The sequence below is a fragment of the Nycticebus coucang genome, chromosome 21 (assembly GCF_027406575.1).
Source record: "Nycticebus coucang isolate mNycCou1 chromosome 21, mNycCou1.pri, whole genome shotgun sequence".
NCBI classification, from domain to species: domain Eukaryota; kingdom Metazoa; phylum Chordata; class Mammalia; order Primates; family Lorisidae; genus Nycticebus; species Nycticebus coucang.
In genome coordinates this window covers 3,334,907-3,354,576 of record NC_069800.1, presented here as the reverse complement: position 1 = coordinate 3,354,576, position 19,670 = coordinate 3,334,907, and the positions used below count along the sequence as shown (strand labels likewise).

At 43.8% G+C, this 19,670-nt stretch overlaps 1 pseudogene; it reads right to left on the bottom strand.

Moving 5' to 3' along the window:
* Window positions 1-4,698: 4,698 nt before the first annotated feature.
* LOC128574182 (seizure 6-like protein) overlaps window positions 4,699-19,670 on the bottom strand; it is an 82,176-nt pseudogene continuing 67,204 nt past the window's right edge.

Genomic DNA, 19,670 nt, shown 5'->3' with positions numbered 1-19,670 from the left:
TAATAATTGTTGCCATTTGTATTTATTGGAATTCCTAGCATGTGCCAGGCACTATGGTAACATGGAACAGGGCTTATCTCATTGAATATCCTCAACAATGTAGGTCCCCATTTTTCAGAAGAACCATTTGCCCAACATGTCATTTAGAAAGCTAGAGAGCTAGAATTTGAGGACTAGTCTGTCTTGTTCTGTAATCTGGGTTTTAAATCACTCTTTCTACTGCTATAGAACAAAAACACACACAGAAAGCTATGGGAACAAACAAAATAGGAGGGAATAGAGAGCAGGGCAGAATGAAGGATGACCCTTTAACTTCTTGGATTCTTCAGGACCAAACCACAGAGCTACTCAGCTGTGAGTATGTGCTATTCTTCAAGGAAGGGAAGAATGACCTGGAAGGGGATGGAGAGGCTATCTGATCTGCCACTGCTACCACAGGCCCAGGAACCAAGGCTATGTCACAGGGTGGGGCCGTGTGTCTGGTTTCAGCCAGGATGACCCCAGCTGGGGCCTCCTGGGTGGGCTGCCCTTTGAAAACAGCTGTGTAGACAGGGTTGCTCCAAACTGGGGGTGATGCTGTCAGCCCAGGGGCCTCTAGGGCAGAGCATCAAACTAAAGAGGTTTATCCTTGAACTTTCTGATCTAATGGGATTTGCCTGGCTGAGCTTTACACTTGCTTGAGATCCTTTCCTTCCTTCCAGCGATTCCCTTTGGAAGGGGAATGTCTGTCCTATGCCTGCCCCAATACTGCATTTTGGAAGCACGTAACGTGTCTGCTTTCACAGGTTCACAGATGGAGAGAAATCTTGCCTCAGAATGAATCATACCTGGCGTCTCACTCATACCTGATTTAGATGAGACTTTAGTGTTGATGCTGGGATGAGTAAAGACTTTGGCGGCTCTTAGGGTAGAATCAATGTATTGCATGTGAGAAGGATGTACATTTTAGGAGGAGGCCAGGGTGGAATGCTACAAACTGAATTTTTTCCCTGCAGAATTCACACGTTGAAGCTCTAATCCCCAATGTGGCTAAATTTGGAGATAAGGCCATTAGTAGGTAATTAAGGTTAAATAAAGTCATAAGGGTGAAGGTCTAATCTGATAAGACTGTGGACTTTTAAGAAGAGGAAGACCTCCCCTTCCATACCTTCCTCCCCCAGCCGTGTGAAGACACAGGCAAAAGGCCTGGAAGGGAGCTCTCCCTAGGGCTGGACCTGAATTGGCTGGCACCCTGATCTTCCAGAACTTTGAGAATTTTGAGAAATGAATTCTTGTTGTTTAAGCCATCCCACCTGTCTTGTTCCAAGACTTTCCTGAATGCTCCTGGAACTGTTCCTGAGTGGGCAGTCTCGTTTTTGCACTCAAAGTATCAGTAGGTCTTATGCCAACCCAGTAGCCTCTCCCGACTGGAAATATCCCACTTGGTGCCACCTTGGAGCATTTGTCAACAAATAATCCCATACATTCAACACTTTTTCATCTGTTTTATTATCATCAATATATACAAAGTGGAAAATGACTTAATTTCATTTTTTTCTACCTTAGAAAGTTTGTTTTGCTTTTTATTCTGTTTGGCAAGGAAATGAAAATGAAAATTTTGCAGGAGATAAGCCTACCTTGGAGGGTGCCGAACGATTCAATGATATTAGAACTCCAGTGACCCATCACGCCTCGTCAGGGACATAGAAAAGTCATGCCCTTTGCATTTACCTCCATGGAAAGGGCACTTTTGTCTGCGCCTCATGCCTCAGCCTAAACCTAGCCCAGGTAATTTGCCAAATCACTTCCTCTTTTACAGCCATGCTGATGATGTAGCCACCTGGCTTCTTCCTGGGCTGTTGGGCAGTTTTCAAAGCTATCAGCCTGAGATTCTGTAGGCTCTCTCCAAGGAGCTAGCATCAGAAGGTCATCATTAAAACACATCTATGAAACTAAGTAAAGATGGCCATCAACTAGTGATCAGAATACTTATGTTAGCTAAATAATTCTACCAAAAAAAAAAAAAAAAAAAGGCTAAAAGCTGAGCTCCAAGCTGCAGAGGGTCGAATGTGTGCATTTTTAAAGCACAGGGTGGTAGCTGACAGATACAGCTTATATTAATTAGCATGTAATACGTGCCATCACATGTATTTGCTGAAGCTCGCGATCTCTGTAAACGTTATGTCCCACTGTTTTAAAAACAGAGTGGCTTGTAGGAAGGCTCAGTTCATTCTCGAGTTTCTCAAGAGTATATCCTGTTCAAAAATATTTAATCCCAGTGAGTTTTAATATTGATTTTATAAAAACACACATATATGAACTGTAATGAGATGCCTTGTGCGTTTTTGGCAATAGTATTATTATCATTTGTTTTTACTTTTACATGTTACAAATACACATTCAGATATTTAAAAAAGAAAAATAGACATCAACCTGTCTTTTCAATCACACTGTACCTTTCTGAACGCACATGATCCATCTCTAGGCTAAAACAAACTTTTAAAACATGGTTAAAGGTGCCGAACTACCAAGACAGAACTAAGACATTGGTCTCCTAAAAGAAAAAAAAATACTGTTTCTATCTGTCCAATAGCCGAGAAGAATACCTGGGCCTGGCCTGGTCAGTTTTAGGGAGCAGGTTTAGAATAAATATATGTGTTTTGTAAGTCTTTACAAAAGGCTAATGTTTAGTTTTCACATACCCATACTATGTTCTAAAATCGAATATCATTAATAGAATTCTTCATTCCAGATGACCCAGGGTTAGGGTTAGAATTAGCATCAAATAGATACAAAAACAAGGATTGGATTCTGAATTTTTTTTTTTAAAGGTTACATTATTTATGTGTGTGTGTTTTTTTTTTTCTAAACATGATGTTCACTAAGCTCCTGGAACTCTTCTCTGGTTTTTGCATTGAATGGGGGTGGGCTTTGGGTCCTGGAAGCAGCTCTTACCGATTTTTTGCCATGTATTACAAATGCAGGACTCTCTTCTGGAAGAAGTAAAATATTATGGCCTCAGATCCCCAGGATTGAAGTCGGAGCTCCTGCTGGGAAGGACGAGTGTGCATAAAACCAATATCCCTGTCTTCCTCAAGATGTTTGCAAAGTTACTACTAACATATGGACTCCTAGCCATTCTCCCTATGGCATGGCAGTTTTCTTGTTTGAAAACCAGCAGACCTAAAACAATTCTATAAAGCAAGGGGGGCAGGGCTCTAAAAGCCACTGAGCCTGTCTAAGCCATCGGCCATTATTGCCAGTCCCAGAGAGGTGGATCTGCCTCACACACCCTATTCCTTCCTTTTCACTATACTTGTATTTAGAAAAGAATTTTTCAAAGAGTCATATGCTCACTAATATGTTGGGACAAAAGGACTCTAATAACTATCTATGGATGCCCATGTGATCAGATGTGGTGCTGTGAATTCCTGTCTGGGCCGAAATTCTTCCTTCTGCCCTCATTGGTGTTCAGGTCAGATGATACAAATTCCATTGGATAATTTGCTTTTATTTTTATTTATTTTTTGGGGGTGAAAAATACTTATTTTTTCAAGTGGGGATAGGCAGTGTGTGTGTGCATGTCTCATTGTGTTGCCCAGACCGGTCTCTAACTCCTGGCCTCGAGCGATCCTCCCACCGGCCTCTCAAAGTGCTGGAATTACAGGTGTGAGCCACCACACTGGGCCTGGCTGTGATTTTGAAGTCCCCTGCCTCTATTCTCTGCATCTCCACAGACAGCATTCATGTCTAACTGTCTAACATCCAGACAGAACTTCAGGAAATAGAAAAGAAGTTCCTTCTCACAGGACTCTCCCTGCCAAATTACTTATTCCTGAAGGTGACTCCTTTTAGAGAAAGAGAGTGCTTGAATTTCTTCTGTTTTGAGGGTCAAGACTTTCCAGAAGCCCAGGAGAAAAACAGAGTTCACCCCTGGATTTAAGAACACAGCGGCTCCTCTCCCTCCCACACATGCCCTAATAACTATATGAGTGAGTCGGCCCGTGCCTCCCAAGCCTGTAGATTTATGATCACATCACGGCCTCCTGAACAAGACGATGGATTCTGACACTTGTAACATAAATTACTTCCTCTTTCATCCTTGATGGAGTGTCAAAGAAAAGAACATTTTATTAATTCAATCCCCTCACCCAACATTCCCCCTCACCCAGTTCTTCATCGCAACTCTCAAATCTCTCATTTTCTCTAGAATTTCTCCTTTTTGTCATTTATCACCTTTTTAGCAAAGAAAAAACAAGTTTAAAAAAAAATTTGTCACTGTCCAGTGAGGCAATGTTGGTAAAACACCACATTTATGCAACACCTTTGCTGCCTTCGGGACCATGAGAGGGAGGGCATGAGGCAAACCCTGGCAGAAGCTGGTGAAACTGGAAGTAAGGACACAGCATTTGTTTCGGAGCAGACCTTAAAAAATGGGTGTAAGCACCCATGCTAAATTCCAAACTGTGCAAAGCCAACAAGAGCTACTAATCCTTTCCAACCTAATCTTGGGACTGAGATTTGTCCTAAAAACACCTCTTCAGGGCATGGATCCTAAAGAGGGCGCAATTTGATGCAGCCTCAGCATGGCATGACTGATGGGAAACACCTGACCTGCTGTTTTCTGTTTTGGCTGCTGCAAGTCTTCCACCTGCCTTCAGCATTGAGGCTGTAACATGAATTTGGCTATGGCCACAATACATCCAAAGCACACCTATTTCACTTTTTTTTTTTTTAAATATAATAAATACAGTGAAGAAAACAAGAAATCTTCAAGAAAGAGTCTAAAGAAAAGACAGTTGACACTCCGGGGTTTCCATCAAATGCCACATGGTCTCTGGATGGATGTCTTGAGGAGGTTGTATTTGTGTTCATATCTGTAAGTCCCCTTCTTCCGTGCTCTCTTTAGATGGAAACCTCATACTGTCTGGTTTCCTGCAAGAGAGAAGCACAGATTTGTTACATCTTGTGTAGTAGAGTAACACACTGATGGTTCCATTTCTTCACACCTTCCTGTGTCCATGCCCTTGGCTGTGACTTTGCAGTGCCCTTCCACCCTGACCCCACCTTGCATTTGCCAATGGTTTAGGGGGAAATGGCACATGCCAGCTGCTTGAAAAGGGCACGTGTGCTTCTTTTTTCTGTGTCTGCTCCTCTGTCATCACCATGAACAGGACACGTTCTGCAGGCCTTTAATCCCTACAGAAAGGTGAAGGACACACAGGAGAATTGAATCACCAGCAGGCCAGTTCCAGGATTACCACCCAGCCGAAATTAGCTTCAATCACTGCCCTACACACTGATGAGCAAATTAATGCTTGCAGCTTTCAGCCAGTGAATTTTGGGATTGTCTTTTACTCTACTGACGACGTTTTAATAACGTCTAGTCTTGAAACATGTCTCTTTTCATCAGGCTGACTTTTATTCAAGATTTGTAAGTAAGCAACAAGAATGAAAAATAACACATGCCACTGCAATGATGGCTGTGTGTGTGTGTGTGTGTGTGTGGGCAGCAACAAGTTCGAGTTCTCCAATATTTATGCAGTACGCCTAATGTATTCTAGACCCCAGGGACAAAGAGCTGAGAAATACAAGAAGTCATCGGTCAGCCCTGGAAGTGGTCACTGTTACATGCTTTACGACAGGTCTCTAGTTCCTGCCGAGTCAACACAGATGTGCAGTCCCATCTATGGTACGGGAGACTCTAAGGTGGTTCTGGTGGACTGCCCCCCACTGCAGGGTGCACGGCCTTGTGTGGTACCTTCCACTTAAGGGTGTGCAGGACCTGTGACTTGATTCCAACCAATAAATAGAATACTAAGGTGCTAGGATGTCACTTCTGTGTATGTGACACAGGATTCTGACTTGTCTTGTAAGGTGTGTCTCTTCCTTCCTTTCTCTTTTTGTCTCTCTGTCTTGCTTTGAAGAAGCAAACTACCATGCTGTGAGGTGCTGTCGAGAGAGGCCCACATGGAAAGGAACCGAAGCTGGCCTCTAGATGACAGCCTGCAAGAAACCGAGACCCTTCTTCTAACCACCTGCAAAGAACTGCATGAACTTGCAAGAACTCTTCTAACTATCAGCAACTGCATGAACTTGGGAGTGACTCCTTCCCTGCTCTAGCCTCAGATGAGACCATAGCTGAAGCTGATGCTTTGATGTAACCTGTGAACCCTGATGCAGAGAACTCACCTAAATTGTACTTGGATTCCTGATCTCTAGAAATTATGAGATCATAAATGTGTATTGTTTTAGGCCCCCCAATTTTTTTTTTTTTTGAGTCAGAGTCTCACTATGTTGCCAGAGTGCCAAGGCGTTACAGCTCACAGCAATCTCAAACTCTTGGGCTCAAGCAATTCTCTTGCCTCAGCCTCCCAAGTAGCTGGGACCACAGCGCCTGCCACAACGCCTAGCTATTTTTTTTTCTTTATTGCAGTTGCCACTGTTTTAGCTGGCCTGGGGTGGGTTAGAACCCACCAACCTTGGTTTATGTGGCAGGTGCCGTAACCACTGTGCTACAGGTGCTGAGCCTAGGCCCCTCAATTTGTAATAATATTGTTAGTAATGATATTACTAGATATTAATATAGATAATAGATAATTAATAGGGGAGATCAGAGGAGGTGGGATGCGGGGAACGTATCAGGGACAAGGAACAAGTCAAGGTTATTTCCCCCAAATATTGGGAGATGATTAAATGTAGGTCACTACAGAAGTTTTGAGACAGACTGTGTTACGGTCCATTATTTCACTCCCAAGAAACACAGTCAGCCGCGTCCTTTCAGATTCACGCGTGCAGGTTTCAACTTGCTTATCTTGTTGGTGTTGCTGGGAGGGCTCCATTTGTTTCTGTTCCTGTGGATTTCACATTTCTTGATTTTTATGTATCTCAGAACTTTCATAATGACCCATCTAGTGAATTTGAAGGTCTGTGGTTTTGAAAAGGCATGTTCAGCCTTTGTGTTTCTCATATGTGCCTGTGTGCTCTCTCTCCTCCCTGGTCCCTTCTTCGCCCACCTCCTACATCTCAGCTTGACCATCACTTTCTCAACAATGTCTTCTCCAACATTCTCCCCGTGTCCCCCAAAATATGCCCTCATAGAAAGCTGTCCATTTTTTTCACAGTCCTAAAAAATCATGATTTATAAAAACACAAGTATTTATTGGCACATTTGATTTTTGAGGTTCAAGGTGGGGCAGGATAACATAATGATTGAGGGCATCAGGTTGGGTTGCATCCTGGCGCCACTGTGCATTCTGGCCATGTGCAACCTTGGCCAAATCATCTTCTCCTATCTTTGGTCCTCAGTGACCCCAATAATTAAACAGAGATACTGTTGGAACCTATTGCAAAGAGTTGCAAAGATTTAAGGAGATGATGCATTTAAAGCACTCAGCACACAGTGCATATTATTATTATCAGTAGTTGATTCATTGATATCTTTCTCCTTTGTGAGACTGTAAGCTCATTGCTAGCAGGATCGATGTCTATTTGACTGATGACCGTGTCTCCAGTACCTGACGCAGGGCCTGCCACTCAGAGGTGCAGGCATGTGGCACACATGTCCTTACTACATGTCCAACGTAGTAAGGAGGGGGACCGTAGCAGGATATGTGGAAGTGCTGCACCCCTGGGCACTGACTGACCCATCATGGCCCCTCTCTGGGTGCAGACCCTTCTTTCTGTGAGTGTTCTGCTGAGATGAAGAGCCTCAGAGGCCCATCATCAGCTCTGACTCCTTTCAAAGATAGCTGGGTTCTCCCACCAGCTATCTTTGTAGGGGTCTTAGTGATGATGGGATAGGACCACTGGGTTTGCCTCTTGTCAGCAAAAGGAAATGAAACCTTTGATTTCATCATGAGGGCGTTCATTCAGAGCAAAGAGGAAGGAACTCACCCCTGTCTCGTAAATGGGGTTATCAAACTCGGTTTCGACAGTGATCTGGCTGTAGTGGTGGGAGTACATCAGGGGCAGGCGGAGGCTGGAGTAATAGCGACGTCTGGGGGAGAGACAGAGTGAGAGAGAAGTTACTCCCTGACTGCGAGACGCATCACCATGGTATCAGAACGTGAAGAGTCAGTGCCAATTCCCAAGCAGCAGCACCTCCATGAGTGACAATGAGGATGTGTGCAAACAGCCCCGAGAATCCTAGTGAGGTGCAAACAGAAATCATAATTGTTCTCAACCTGTAACCCAGGCCGCGACAACAAAAGCCTGTGACCTCCCCTTACTGGGGAAGGGGTGGAGCTTAATTTGTTTTCACCTGTAAGGTAATCCAAGTCCCTCTTATTAAAGGGTAACAACAGCAATAATGAGCTTTCATTGAGCACCTTCTATATGCCATGTCACCTTCGAGCAGCCCTCTGTGACCACCTATTTTAAAAGGTGAAAGATTTATTTGCTCTGAAGAGAAACCAGAGACCACCTATTTAAAGGTAGTTCCTCTGTTACACACTGCAGCCTATCTCTTTTCTCCACTGGGTTTATCTTGGTGTGTCATCATTTATTTTTGTACTTACTATCCTCTTGCTCTACTAAACTGTGAGCCCTGTGAGGTCAGGAGAAACTTATATTAGGCACATGCCTGCCTTAGGACCTTTGCACATGCTGTTTCTCTGCCTGAAACCTTCCTCTCCCACATATCTGTATGGGTTACTAATCACATTCAAGTCCTTGCTCAAATGTCATTTCTCAATGGGGCTTCCTCTACTTACCTCATTTAAAATGTAACCACCACTTCTGTTCCAGAACCCCCTTTCCTCTCTTCCCCATCTATCACCTCCTAATATACTATATGCTGTTCTTATGTACTTTGCCTATTTTCTGTCTTCCCCCATTAGAACCTGAGCCCTCCGCAGACAAAGTTTTTCTTCTATTTTGTTCTCAAACAATGTTTCTAGAGTACAGAAAACTTCCTGGCATATAGTAGGCATTAAATAATTGTGGATTTGAATGAATTAGTGGCTATCCTAGTTACAGTTTAATATCTTCTTTTTTTATCAAATGCAAGTTACATGATCCTCAATATCTCGGGCAATGTCTGGGGCACAATAAGGAAGTCAATTCATATTTGTTGAATAAATTCTTGAATGAAGAAGTGGATAAGTCGTTGTGCCCAGCGATGTGCAACGTCTATGTCCTTTCTGAACTATAAAGCTCCTTGAAGTCTGTCTTACTTGCTGCTTTGCACTCATGGAGGCCTGGTAGGTGCCCAGTGTAAATATTTATCTCATACAGTGGAGTTGAATCTCACCATCTCTACAATCACACCCATGCTCCTGTCCCCAAGCTGCAGGTGGAGATCCTCAGTCTCAGTGGGTGAACTGCCCAGTCCCCCAGTGTGCCAAGTGCTTGGCAGCCCTCTCAGTCCCCTACCTTGTGATGTAAATGTAGGCTCCTCCCAGGAGTAAGGAGATGATGAGGACTGGGATGAAGATAGCCAGGGCCATGTTTCCACCTTTCAGCGACATCTCCGCTGCTGCTTCTGCTACTGAACACAGGAGCCAATGAGATCCTCATTTCTCACACAGGGCCCTGGCTCCCAGGTGAGCACCCACCTTCCCAGTTCTGCACCACTCAAAGAGCTGGCATCACAGAACCTTAGATTTTCAAGAACCATCTCTAGAGGAGGAAAGAGTGCTGGTTCTTTGCAATGGGGCACAGATTCATCCTTGGGTGGGCTGGCCACAGGGGCAGAGGAGAATTAATACTGCTGAACCCTGATCATGCCATGCTCATTTCTGGGGGAACCATAGTTGAAATATGGTTAAAATCCAATTCAAAAGAAGACTTGGCAAAAACCCCAAATGCAGTATCTGAGAAGTCACATTTACTGGATGTTTCATGGACTGGAGAGGGGAAAGAGGAAGGGGTCTGGACCTGAGACTCAGGAGTGGTGGGCAGGGTCAGATTGCCCCTACGTCCGTGAGGTGGGTGGTGCTGGGGGCCAGACGCCAGGTCTCTAAGCAGGGTTTCCCACCCCTGGCTGCTCACCTGGAGAGGCGAAGCTCTTGCACCCAGACTGGTGGACGCCTCCCAGAACTACCGAGTCACACTCTCCAGGAGCAGGCTGTGCGCAGCCAGAACAGCAGCTGGGACACCTGTCACATCTGCATACCCCAGTGACACCCAACTGTGTAGAACCAGTTTTGATTCTCAGAGGCCACTGCTTCACATTTTTGGGCTGACCTTGGAGGCTCCTGCTACCTCCTGATGTTTGTGGGGAGTGGGTGTGTTTTGCCCAGCACAGCTTGAATGGGGGAACCCCACATTTCTTCTAGAAACTTGGCCTCTGGGTTTCCTCTGCCATTCTCCATGGTCCCATCTAACTGAGCTTAGCTGTACACCAATCTATAATCCATTAACTGCCACTTCATGAGGTCTGAAAAATCAATCCTAGCACCTGCGATAAATGCCTGAGCACAAAATGTTACGATGGTGCTCATAATCTCTGAGCAACGGCAGCCGTCTGAGATATTCTCATGCTTCATTGGTTGGCAAAAGACAGAAAAAGGATGCTCTGAGTGGAGATTAACACGAAATGCCCTCTATTTTCCAAGTGGAGTGACTGATACATGTTCTTCCCTTTCCTTATACTAGGGACTCGGCTCTGCCTGCGTGGATGGAAACATTGTCTGTTGCCAGTAAGAGCGACTGATGAAACATAATCCACATAGCCCCTGGTTTCCGAGCGAACTCATTACCGTCAGAAAGCTAAAGATGACTCCAGAAACAATTATACAAACTGCTTAATGGGTTGCAACATTAAAAAAATGAAACTGTAGATGACAGTGTATGTTTTTTTCCGATCTCTCAGCTTGGGTGAATGGTTTTATACCGAATTTAACAGAGGTGACAAGGCATACAAAATGCTCTGGGAAAGAACTGCAGAATGAAAACAGAACAAAAATAAAATCCTGGAGAGTTTGAAAGATCTGGTCCACATTAGTAAAGGTCACTTGGGAATTCCCAGTAAAAGGAGAACAGGAACAAGGAGAAGAAGGGGAAAGGGACTGGTATCTTGGAGAAGAAAAAAGACCCAGGGGAATATGGACCATAGAATGCAGCCGGGGCAAACTTTTCCCACCAGAAACCAGGAGATGCTCAGCATGGAAGGCGAGATGTCCCTGGACCCAGCTCCCCCCAACAGCATCACAAAAAGTTTTCCAACAGTGGTATGTCTCCCTCACGCTTTCTCTTTCCTGTGTACTCTCAACTTTTCTCACATCAGTGTCACTGTCATGTATAGAACTGGTGCCACGTCCCTTCCAGGTTATAGCTAGGACCCTGACCTGCAAGTCCCATTATTATTTTTTTCTTCTTAGGATATTATTTGTTTTGAAATAATCTTTGACAGTGTCCAGGCAAAATGTATTATTTATTATGTTTAAGCTCCTGGATGAAGATATTCAAAGGCCTGTCCTTGTTTTCTATGATTAGATTGATTTATTGGATTTTTATTATTCTGAAACTCACCTTCTAAAGCATGTTCAAAACTGTCTTGATTAACTGAAAGAGAAATCAGGAAGCACTGGTCAATGTAAAGTGAACTTACTCTGTTTGCATGAAATGAAGCCCCCTCCACCCCAAATTTAGATGCAAAAGCCCATGCCACACTTTGCTGAAGTTACTGCTGTGCTTTTACTTATCTTGAGCTACTAGGGTCTGTGAAATGTCAGGGCATATTCACTTCATAAGTTGCCAAGAGAAAATAAGATGCATAAGACATGAGCCAAAATGGTGATAGCAGGTAGTTCCTGAACACTCACCACCTGTCCAGTATTGTTCTCTATACACTCGCTCCTCTAACCTTCACGGTGACTTCGTTAGGGTGCTACCGTTATCATCCCATTTTATAGAAGAGCAGAGGTTCAGAGAAGTGAAGCAACTTCTCTGTCATCACACAGCCTCTGAGTGATGGAGGCAGGATTTAAATTGGGACTTGTCAACTTTCTCTTGTGGTTAGGGTTGTTTCATGGTTTTCATGTGGGACAAAGCCCCCATGAATCATGAGGCTCTAGATCTTTATTAAATCCAGATGGAAGTCAAACTATTTTCCTACTTTGAGGTATATATAGAGGATGCCAAAAAATGTATACATATTTTAAGTGTTTTTTTTGTGTGTGTTACTTTTCCAAGTTTTGAATGGAAGGTACCATTACTGGTCAAGTGTACCTAGACATGTTACCTATGTACATTGATTTTACCTGCAAATCATCGATTTTACTTACAAGGTTGCTTAAATTGTGCATACACTTTTTTGGCACCTCCTATATTTATGTAAATCTTTCTAATCTCATTTTTTCCCCACATTTATTTGACTAGGATCTTTGTATTTCACATAAAACTATTTTCACTCATTTATAATTTTTGTAAAACTTCTCTGGAGGTTCAAAATGCTGGGGGCTGGCAGCCCATGTTTTGGAATAAAAGTCATCACAGTTGCTGAGCATAAAAATATACCAACAAGAAGGAGCGTTTCTTCCAGAAATCCTAAGACTTCCTAATTAGTGACTTGTTTAATGTTACTCTCTGATTTATGTCCTTGTCATCATCATGTGATGACAGTAAAGGCAGTTGAAAAGCAGACAGTTAAGTACAGGCATTGCTGGGGCTTTGGCATCAAGAACATGGAAAGATTGAGGCACATGCTACCCACCCAAGGCATGTGTTTGACTGTGGTTGAGTAGTGGGAGCCCGTGAATGTCCACAGTATCTTAGAATGAGGAGGCATTGGATCTTACATCTCCTGGAGCCCCAAGTCCATGACCCCATGGAGAACATGTTAACATGAAGGTTTCTGAGCCCTTTCTGGGACCTGCCAAGGTGGTAGCATTTTTGGAGGTGAACTCCTATAGGTCTCCCCAGCCCCCCAGGTAATTCTGATAAAGCAGGCCAGTCCACTGACTCTTCTTCAGAAACACCGATCTGGGCTCACTCAGTTATTTCATACAAAGGGAAACTAAGGTCAGAGAGGGAGAGTGGCTCCCCCATGGTGACACAGATGGTCCATAGATGACTTAGGATGGAGTCCAGGGCCCCTGCGTCCTAGTTGGGAGGTCTCAGATTGGCAGGGAATCACTTCTGCAATCCAGATCATAAAGTCACAGACCCCACGTCGTTTCCTTCTAGAGTTGGTGGTGGGAGAGAAGGACCTCTGGAGTAGAAATGGATATGGCAGCAAGGTATAGGGGTCTCCCAAGACACTTACTTGCTGGGAATTATGTCATAATTGTGGATGAAGGTAAAGGGCAGTGATCACCTGGTGGGGATTCAAGGGATAGTAATAAGAGGTTTGCCACAGAATGGCAAATAGAGGTTTCAGGGACAGCCTGTAAAACTAAATATTTAAAAACTTTTTCCTGTTGTTTGGTTACTTGTGTATTTTCTGATGGCACTTGCATTTTCCTATCAGATTGACAACTTCAAAAATAATCAATAACCTCCAGTGCTGGTGAGGATGTAGAGAAATGGACATTATCACACACCATTGGGGGGGGGTGGATCACTCTAATTCTGGAAAACAGTCTGGCACCATCCACAACAGCCTGGAATTCTCAGGTCTTTGCCACAACATCAGGCCTGCTTTAAGAACTAGGTTCTACAGGATGGAAACTGCCAGCACCCAAGAGTCATGTACAAGGATGTTTTTGGCGAAACAAAACAAACAAAAACCCCAGAAGAGAATTGGGAGCCTTATCAACAGATAAAAAAAGACTGATACATTGAGAAACATGTATAGTGTGAACTGGTGGGTAGCGGTTAAAAGAAAAAAAAGATGGAGCCATGTGTTTGAAAAACTTTTATTTTTTTAAATGACTCTGCCAAGCAGAGAAAAAGCAAAATACAGAGGACACTATGGCCTGACTTTTTTGAATCCTCTGTATTCATTAAGCGGTTACTGCCCACTCCTACCTGTAAGCCCTGGGCAACCACTAGTTTGCTGTCTCTGTGGGTCTACCTGCTCTGGATATGATATTTCACAGAAATTGATATCTGACCTTTTGTGTCCAGCTTTATTCACTTAGCATGAAGCTTTTGCGATTCATCTAAGTTGTAGTGTATATTAGTACTATATTTCTTTCTTTCTTTTTTTTTTTTTTTTGTAGAGACAGAGTCTCACTGTACCGCCCTGGGGTAGAGTGCTGCGGCGTCACACGGCTCACAGCAACCTCTAACTCTTGGGCTTACGCGATTCTCTTGCCTCAGCCTCCCGAGCAGCTGGGACTACAACGCCTGCCACAACGCCCGGCTATTTTTCTGTTGCAGTTTGGCCGGGGCTGGGTCCGAACCCGCCACCCTCGGCATATGGGGCCGGCGCCCTATTCACTGAGCCACAGGCGCTGCCCATCTTTTTTATGTTGCATGAATATGCCAAAATTTTGCTTATTTGTTCAGCAGCTGATGGTCATTTAAGCTGTTTCCATCTGTTGGCTGTTATGAATAATGCTGCCATAAACGTTAATGTACACATGTTTGTCTGAATACCAGTTTTCATTTCTTTTGGACCTATATCTAGGAATGGAAAAGCCAACTGAAAAAGTATTTTTAAGTCTTAAAGCTGGGGTTCATGAATAAGGCATTCAGGGATCCACAGAAGTTAGAGATCCTCAAGCAGAAATGTGAAACTTCATGTTTCTGCACCCCCCCGGAAGTGAATTCAGAGCTTTTTGCCTATTCTCCAGGGTGTATTCACACCACACAAGGTTAAGATCCCCTGGCCTAAAACATTGAACATATTTAGGATATTATTACTGACCTTACGCTGCAAAAGCCCAGATAAACAGATACAAATTTCACTTGTGAGGTCACAACTTCATTTCAATGATAAGTATTTTTTTCATGGATTCTCAGGTGCAATTTCCCCATTTTTCTATCTTCCCTATTGGGCGGTGCGGGCGTGGGGGATGGGGGGAGGTCTGTTTTAAATCAACGGTGTGTTGTAATCGTTGCCACTAGGAGGCGCTCATGAGACCCTGTGTGGGCAAATGTGGAGAGCAAGACCCCGCGCGCGTTCGCAGAACGAGTGTGAGCGCTTTGAGACATCTTGCAAGCGCTAGGGGAGGGCTTGGAACCTACGGGAATCAAGTGGTTGCGGGGAGTGGGCGCAGAAGGTGGGAAATATTCAAGCCACGTTCTCTAAGCGGATGTCAGAGCAGGCTGGCTCTCAGGGCCAATACTTGGGCGATACAAAACAGACGTCTAGATCACAAAATGTAAGGAGGTAATTGTTTCTCGAGGAGGACCGTACATCACAGGACTCAGGATCTCTTTACATTTTTTTTTTTTGCTTCCACACCTATCTTGCCTTACCCTGTCCCAAGCCCTGCTTCCACATAATTGCAAACCCTTATTACCAAAGACTTTACTTTAAAAAAAAAAAAAAAAAAGGACCTTCCTGAGGAATTCTGCCTTAGGGAATCGGGCCATATTGAATGGGTGGGGGGGGGGAAAGGACTCTGAAGTCTCTGAGTCAAAAATGATTTCAAAACGCAAGACTCTGAAGGTGGGGAAGATTTATTTTGTTTATATTTTCATTTTAACGTTTTCAAAAGTGTGACAAAACATAAAGATCTGAGCTTGAAAAAGCTCCTTTGAGGTAAAAATAGAAATGCTATAACTAGGAGAAGATATGGTGTCATAGTTTAATTGGCAGTAATTTTTTTCTTTCTCAGTAGTGCATGAAATCATGGTGACATCTTAGATCTAATGAAGTACAGTAGCCCAGCTTTTTAAAGCAAGTTTGGAAACCCTGGGGACCAGTCCTGACATCTCTGGCCCCTTGGCCCCCGTGTGCAGAGAAGACTTCTTTACCTTTACAAACAGGCAGTGGGCCATTCCAGTGGGATGGTTGTCCTAGGATGCATCGAATGGTTACTTCACCCATGAGCTCGAAGCCTTCATAGCACATGAAGGTGAGAGACTGTCCTGGCAGGTAGAGTCGCTTGTATAGGATTTGATATCCATTTTCAGGCAATCCTGGATTGGCACATGCTAGGGACTCCTCCGCTGAAATGCAAGCCAAAAGTATCTCTGATGAGATGATGCCAATCTCTGTGGGGTCCTACTAATATGTAGCCTGTCTGAAACAATGTGGCCAGCCTTTCCAGTGTCATCTCTCTACAACCCCACCAGCATTGAGTTCTCGCTATTCCTCAAACTCAACCTTTCCCTCTGCCACATTTAGGTGCAGATGACACGTGGTCATGGTAGAATGAACTGGGCTGTGGAATCTGGGTTAAAATGTGGTTTCTGCTACTTATTAGCTGAGTGACTGCCAGCATCAGCAAAATGGGAATAATAGTAGGACCTCTCTCACATGGATTTGAATGACTGAATAAAATAAGTAAGAAAATACTTAGGATGTTCTTGGCATGTTATAGTTGATCAACAAATGATGGATGCTTTAATTACACAATATTCTTGCTGTATCTCACTTTACACCTACCCTGCCAGGGCAGTCCTTATTTCTCCTCCTCCAGGAGGCCTATCTTGGTGCCTCCTACTACTGAGTTACCAGTCTTTTAAGTTTTTCCTCCACACCAGCACTTCCCACACTGGTTGGTGCTGAATTATTGAATGTTTGTTTCCCTCACTGGAGATGAGACTTTAAGGTAAGCTCGAAGATAAGATTTTGGGACAGAGTAACATTGCAACAAATGCCTCCAAGTATTGAGCCCACACTGCCATCTGTTGGCTACTTTGCTCACTGCAGGCACAAAGTCGCTGGTAGCCTAAGACTTGTTGGACAGTTGAACCTGCATGGTTAACCCCTTCCAGTCCCTGAATGTAATCTAGTTCTTTTTTAGTACTCATCTGGAAGAGGCAACCAGCCAACACTTCTTTCCATACAGGACTACAAATACTAAAATATCTAAAATATGTTTTATTATTATTTTTTTTTTATTTTTTTTTTTAGCTGGGCACAGTGGCTCACACCTGTAATTCTAGCACTCTGGGAGGCTGAGGCAGGCAGATTGCTTGAGCTCATGAGTTACAGACCAGCCTTAACAAGGCTTAGACCCCATCTCGAAAAATGGCCAGGCGTTGTGGCAGGTACCTGTAGTCCCAGCTACTCTGGAGGCTGAGGCAAGAGAATGGCTTGAGCCCAAGAGTTGAGGTTGCTGTGAGCTATGACACCAGATTACTCTACTGGAGGGTAACAAAATGACACTCTGTCTCAAAAAAATTTTTTTTTAAATTTTAGTAAAATCTACATAATAAAAAATTTCCCATCTGAACTATTTCAGGTGTACTGTTAAACAGTGTTATGTGCATTTACAATGTACAATCAATCTCTAGGATTCTTTTCATCTTGCAAATCTGAAACACTGTAAGTGTTAAACAACTTCCCATTTGACTCTCCCCTCAGTCCCTGGCATCCACCATTCTGCTTTCCGTCTCTGTAAATTTACTACTCCAGAAACCACATATAGGGGAATCATACAGTATTTGTCCTTTTGCGACTGGCTTATTTCACTTAGCATAATGTTTGTAAGCCTCATCCATGTCACAAATGTGCCTGCATTTCCTTCTTTGTAAAGGCTGACTACTATTCCATTGTAGGCATATGCCACATACTGTGTTTCCATTCATCCACTGATGGACACATGGGTTGATTTACCTTTCGGCTACTATGAATAAGGCTGCTATGAACATGGGTGTACACTTATCTTGTTGAGACCCTTATTTCAGTTCTTTTGTGTATACACCCAGGAGAGAAATGGTTAGATTATATAGTAATTCTATTTTTATTTTTTTGAGGAATTGCTGCCTTGTTTTCCACAATGGCCACAGCATTTTACATTCCTACCAACAGTGTGCAGGGGTTCCACTTTCTCTACATTGAATCCTAAAGCAGTTGATAATTTTCTTCTGGACCTTGGTTTGACTTAAGAAGACCCAGGCTGGACAGGTGTAATGGCTCACACCTGAAATTCTAGCCCTCTGGGACAATGAGGTGGCTGGATTGCTTGAGTAGAGGAGTTCAAGACCAGCCTGAGCAAGAGTGAGACCCCATCTCTAAAAGTAGCCAGGTGTTGTGGTGGGTGCCTGTAGTCCCAGCTACTGGGGAGGTTGAGGCAAGAGGATCACTTGAGCACAGCGTTTGAGGTTGCTGTGAGCTATGACACTGTGGCATTCTACTGAGGGCAACAAAGTGTGACTCTGTCTCAAAGAAAAAAAAGACCCATGCCTTCAAATGTCACATCTGGCACCTGCCATCAGTAGTTCAGAGACACAAGATGAAATGGGTTTCTGTCCACAGTTTGTTTAGTAAAACTTTTTGAATGGCATGCTGCATCAACATATTCCTGTAACATCTGAGGGAGTTTTGCAAACTTACCAGTGTACTTTCCCAGCTTCTCAGTATCTCAACCCTGTAGATCCTTGATATAGGACATGGAGCAGGTGGCTGGCTGATATCTTGTCTGATGATTCTGATGTACCTTGAGGGGACACACTTTCTCTAGATTTGGCTCTTAAGGCTTTGTTTCATCTCCTGCCTCCCTTTCTGACCAATCTTTAACTCACATTGAACTAGTTGCATTTTGCCAGATGGATGACACTATTTTACCCTTTGGTGCTTTGGTTCATGCTGTTCCCTCTGCCTGGAACATCCTTTTTCTATTCATCTATAGGGAATATGGTAGCCATACTCTAAAGTTGCAGTCCCCAACCCCCAGGGCTGCATAGCAGGAGATAAGTGCAGGCGAATGCGTGAGTAAAGCTTCATCTGTGTTTACAGCCATTCCTCATCACTTGCATCAACACCTGAGTTTTGCCTCCTGTTAGATCAGCAGTGGTGTTAGCTTTTCATAAGAGCACTGACCCTACTGTAAACTGTGCATTCAAGGGATCTAGGTTGCATGCTCCTCATGGGAATATAAAACCTGATGATCTGAGGTGGAGATGTAATGTTTTTGAATCATTCTGAACCACCCCCCACCCAGTTCATAGAAAAATTGTCTCCCATGAAACTTGTTCCTGGTGCCAAAAAAGGCTGGGTACTTCTGCTCTAAGACACTCTTAATAACCCCTGCCTCCTGGAACTCACTCTTTCTGAGTGTGGGTGGGACCTGTGGCTTGCTTCTAGCTAACAGAATATGGCAAAGGGGATGGGATGTCCTTTTCTGTCATGTTACATAGAACTGTAACTTCTGTCTTTCTAGCAGATTCTCTCTTCTTCAGTGAAATAATTGTTTTTGACTCTGTAAACTGACTTATGGAAAGGACAAGGAACTGAGGGTGGCTTCTGGCCAACAGCTGGTAAGGAACTGAATCCTGAAAGCAACCAAGTGAGAATGGAAGTGGGTCCTTCCCCTGTCAAACCTTCAGAAGAGACTCATCCCTAGGGTTTCTGTGGTGAGAGCTCCCACACCAGAGGACCCGATTAAGGTGTGCCCAGCTTCCTGACCCACAGAAACTATAAGATAACAAATAACATATGGTTTGAAGCATCTTATTTTGCAGTTTGAATCTCAAGAATTCCCTCAAGACCCAGATCTGCCCCCAATGGCATGAATTCCTCTCAATTTGGAACTCTTTTCTATAACCTGCACAAACCTCTATATCTCTATTATGGTATCAGAATCTTTTCTAGCATGGTTTGGCTCTCATCTCTGCACCTCTTTCCCAGACTGGGCACATGTCAGGAACCCCAGTGCCCAGCACAATGCCTAATTCATAGAAAG